A 5,009-nucleotide genomic window follows, 5' to 3' on the forward strand; every position below is an offset into this window, starting at 1 on the left:
AGAGACCCACATGGAGTATCTCGTAATTGCTTAGTTTTCTTAACCTCTTGAGGGCGCATAGAGGTAGATTGTCACTTGTTGCTCTTGGAACATATGGGAGATCTACCTCGCAATTGGCTCTTAGCCGAATTTCTCTTAGAAAAAGTAGGGAACATTTACCTTCCTCTCTTGGTCATCATCATACGTTTGGGCATGAGCGATGGCTTTTTCCAAAGTTTTTGGATGTTGGGTCTTGACAACAAAGACGATAGTCTTTGTCAAGACTCCTATTGAAACCTTGTATCTTTGGAATTCATCTGAGGACGTGCATCTATTGGAAATGTCATCCACCACTTATATGCCTTGCCTTTAAGAGATAGACTTTTTTACATAGTTGTCTTAATATCTGGGGTGTGTCCCAATCTATGAATATCACTCCATTTATGTAAGAACGTATTGACCGCATCCTTGTTGTGATCACGTTCTTCACCATGAAACTCAAGAATGGTGATATTCTTAAGTAATGCATTGCTACCTTCTGCATCTTTTGAAGCACTTCCTCATGGACTCCTTGAGTCGTGCGAGCTTGGGTTCCTTGAATCGTGTTAGCTTGGGCTCCTTGAGCCATTTGTGAATTCATAAATTTCATAAGTATCTCATTCAGGTTTGTAACATTTGCATTTAATGCAGAGAGATTGCGTTCAAGTACGCTTTGGTGATTTTCCAAAGTCTTGAAAGCAGCCATATCTACAAGACCTTGATCTCCTAGATAATCATCGTCATGCATATTAATGTCAACAACGCCAGTGGTTGCCGGATTTTGATGTGCGTGCTCTATATCAAAAGTGTGTGTTTGTGGGATATTCTCGCCGTCCATGGTAAACACACACTAATGTGGCACGAGAAAAAAAACGTCAACTTGTACCTTGTAAAGCTTGAAGTCATTGTGTTTTTTATGTTCGACGACTTTTGCGTTGTATTTTTTCCTCGCCTTGCGAAATTTATAGCGCTTTACGTCTTGTTCTTCGTAAAAACACCTTTGTTGATTCTTCACAAAAAAATCGTCGTTTTTGTGAAGGCTTTTGTTCACTTGTGAAGCTTATTTCTTAAAGAAAAAAGAATTTTAGAAGAAAACTTGCCTTTCTCTTAGGAGTGAAAAGGAAAGGTGAAACTACCTTGAAGTTGTAACTTTCCTTTCCTTCTAGCTTTCTTTGTCAACACAAGTATGCTATCTTTCGTTGTTCTATATAACAAGTTTCAACAGCTTGGATGGTAGGGTGTTGGCCTCTTACCCTCATGGGGTGGGTCCAACCCTCCTTCATGCAAGGGTTTAGAGGGCCTTCCTACGTGCACAGCCAACGGTGCCAACAGAGCCTTGATGTCATAGAGTTGTCGGTCGAGTTTGCCTTGGTCGTTCGCTATGGAGGGCGATTATTGCTCGCTGTCTGTCCTCCCGTGTTGTGCATAGAGTTGTCATTGTCTTCTCTTTTGCTGCATTGTGGAGGACCCTTCCCCGCTTGTTGCTTGCAGATCGTGGGAGAGGAGATGTGTGCCACATGCACATGCAACCCGCTTTTTTTCTTTTCCAAAATAGTTTGGATACCACTAAAAGGAGGAGAATAATGTCGTGTGTTAGTCTCCACCTAAGCATGTTATCTTATAGCCTCCCCCTAGCATACACGTTGTCCGATCGTACCGGTGGCCTTGCCCATAGGACCCGTGTCCTTACACAACAAATTTGATCCTTCATTTTTCAATGCAAAGCATAACATAATCCTCTTCCTTAAATTGGTGTGCCTTGCGGTGCTTGTTAGCATGCTTAGTGTAAAGTTTATGTGAGTGTTTAATGGCAGAATTCACACTTGCATAAACATCATAAAAATTATCAGCGACAGTCACAACATTAGAAAGACGTGAAGCAGAATTAGGAAGAGAGTGACCGTACACAATTTCAAATGGATATTTAGCTGTGGCAGTGTGAGTGGTGTTGTTATATGCAAATTGTAGAATATGCTTGTAATCATCCCATTTCTTGGGTTGAGAAGAAACATAAGCTCTTAGCAAGTCAATGATAGTGCAATTAGTGACTTCAATTTGACCACTATACTCAGGATGAAATGCAGACATAAAATCAAGTGTAGTTTCAAGATTTTTAAAAACAGTAGTCCAAAAAGCACTACAAAATTTGGAATCTCAATCAGATATTATGACTTTAGACAAACCATGATGTGGAAAGACAGCTTTAAGAGACATAAGTGCAGCTTGATGTGTTGTGAGTGTTTTCTTACAAGGAATGAAGTATGCTTGTTTAGAAAAACGATCAATAATAGTCCATATCATATCATGCTTATGAACAGTGAGTGGAAAACCAGTAACAAAATCCATTGAAATATGTTCCCAAGGTTTTTCAGAAATAGGGAGAGGGTGTAAAAGTCCCAATTTCTTACTTGTTGCTGCTTTGATCTTTTGACAAATCAAACAAGTTGAAACATACTATTTAACATCATTGTAGGCCAACAAAAATCACAACATAAGTTTTGAAAAGTAGCAGCAAATCCTCTATATCCAACATAGGGTGGTTTGTGCAATTCTTCAATGATCAATGTACGAAAAGGTTTAGTTACACACAATTTTTTTTTGAAATAAAGAAAGTTTTCTTGAATAGTTTATTCCAAAGATACGTACACAAAATTGTTAAACATATGCAACCATGTGGTTTTGAAATCATCATATTGTGCATAAGTGTCAGGCATCGAATCAAACCCGTAATGGTTGATAGATTATTAAGAGAGGGTCTTTGACTCAAAGCATCAGCTACGACATTTTCCTTACCAGGTTAGTATTGAATGTTGGGTTGAAAACTTTGAATGAAGGCAATCCACTTAATATATCTATTTTCTATTAAGGGTTGAGACGGTAAGTACTTGATACTTTGTTGATCAGTTTTGATGATTAAATCAGCACCCATTAAGTAATGTTTCCAAATTTTTAAAGCATACGAAAACAATCAAATCTTTATCATAGGTATTGAACTTTGATTGAGAAGGATTTGAATTTATGACTTCAAAAGCAAGTGGATGGTTATCTTGCATAAGAATTGCACCAATACCTTTTCCACTAGCGTCAGTGACTACGACTAAGAATGGTCTATCAAAATAAGGTAGTTGTAGTACATGTGTATTGATCAAAGCATTCTTGAGTGCACTAAAGGAACTTTCTTGCAAGTCAGACCATATGTAAGGAGAATTCTTCTTTAACAGGAGAGTGAGGTAATGAGATTTATACGCAAAGTTACATACAAACTTCTTGTAATAAATGCATAGACCAATAAAAGAACGGAGTTCATGACATTTTTTGGGTCTAGGCCATGACTAAATGGCTTCAATTTTCTTGGGGTCTACATGTATTCCCTTGCCCGATACAATGTGTCCCAAATAATCAATCTCAGATTGGAAAAATGAACTCTTTTCAGGATTCGGACACAAGTGGTTGTGTGCAAGCAGATCAAATACACGTGTTAGTGCTCTTTATGCTCTTGTTCCGATTTATCGAATACAAGAATATTGTCAAAGAATACAACAACAAAATCTTGATGGTCAATGACAACTATGATAATCATGCGTGTGAATGTGGTTGGTGCATTTGTTAGACCAAATGGCATGACAAAAAATTCATAATGTCCCGTTTGTGGCAAAGGAGTGGATGAGAATCGATCATAAAGCCAGAGAGTCTCTAGACAAATTTTAGTAGTGCCTTGATTTTGCTAGAATATGACACCTTGGGGGTGGAAGCTATGAGACATTTGAATATGAGTTTGTGAGTATCCATCTTTATTTGAATGTATTGTAAGTATGCATTTAGGTGAGAATACTATAACTACATTTCAATTAAGATTAAGGTTATGCTTGTGGTGCTAATCATGGCTACCGTTTTGATTTTGGATGCAAGTTTTTGCTTCTTTTTTGTAGAGACTAATGGTGAAGGTGGACATGGTTATAGTATCAATGATTTAGGATATTACTATGTTTAAAGTTTTGGACACTATGTGTTTATGATTGGGATATGGTCATGTTAATGTTTTTCCATGGTTCTGATGTGATTATGTTTTTCATTATGCCGACAGTTATGGTATGGTTAAGATGGAAATTGTTATAATATCGATCGTTTGGATATGGCTATGTTTATGGCTTTGCAATTGATATCATTATGGTTTGGATATGGTAAGGACACAAGTCATATAACTAAGAGCCTATGGGCGTATGAGGTAGAGGGCTCCCTATTCTAGGAGATGCACACATCAAGGGGTCCTATAGATAAGGGCATGTATAGAATATATAAGGAGTTGCTTGGTGGAGCTTCAATGTGTTTTCTAACCAATCTAGAGAGTCTATGGGCGTATGAGGTAGAGGGATGTGTTTTCTAACCAATCTAGAGAGTCAGGATATTGCATGGGTGTCATGATAATCACAATTATGGTTATGGTATGTTGGTTTCTATGTGCTTATGTTTGGAATGATTATAATGCTTACAATATGTCTTGTTATGTTTATGGTTATGGTACCGGTAAGGCCATAGATTCTCCTTGTGTCATCATTTTGATGCTTAGTATGTTCAACATGTAATTTCAATGTTGTCTTCAACTCGCTTTGTTAGTGCGCTATGATGCAAATGATGCTTTCTCCAACCACAAGTGAGTGCGGCTGTTCTTACTCTATCTTAGGCAAAACTGGGTGGAATATGCTAGCTACCATGCTACAACAACATTCCAACTTATTGTAATTTCTTTTATAAAAAAAACAATAGAGTTGTCGATATGGACCTTGATATGGGTGTGTGTATTCTGAACACATATATATATATTATACCCATGAATATATATTGACACTTGTATCAACAGTGATACATCTTGGGTGGGCTTAGCTCAATTCTCGTAGTGATTCTTTTCTATTGAGATGTGGATTCATCAATATTTTTTGGAGGTCCACGTGGCAAGCCTAGCCATTAATAATGAGAAATACATGAAAATGATG

Source organism: Adiantum capillus-veneris, chromosome 17 (genome assembly GCF_014529385.1).
Source record: "Adiantum capillus-veneris isolate H3 chromosome 17, ASM1452938v2, whole genome shotgun sequence".
Lineage (NCBI taxonomy): Eukaryota > Viridiplantae > Streptophyta > Polypodiopsida > Polypodiales > Pteridaceae > Adiantum > Adiantum capillus-veneris.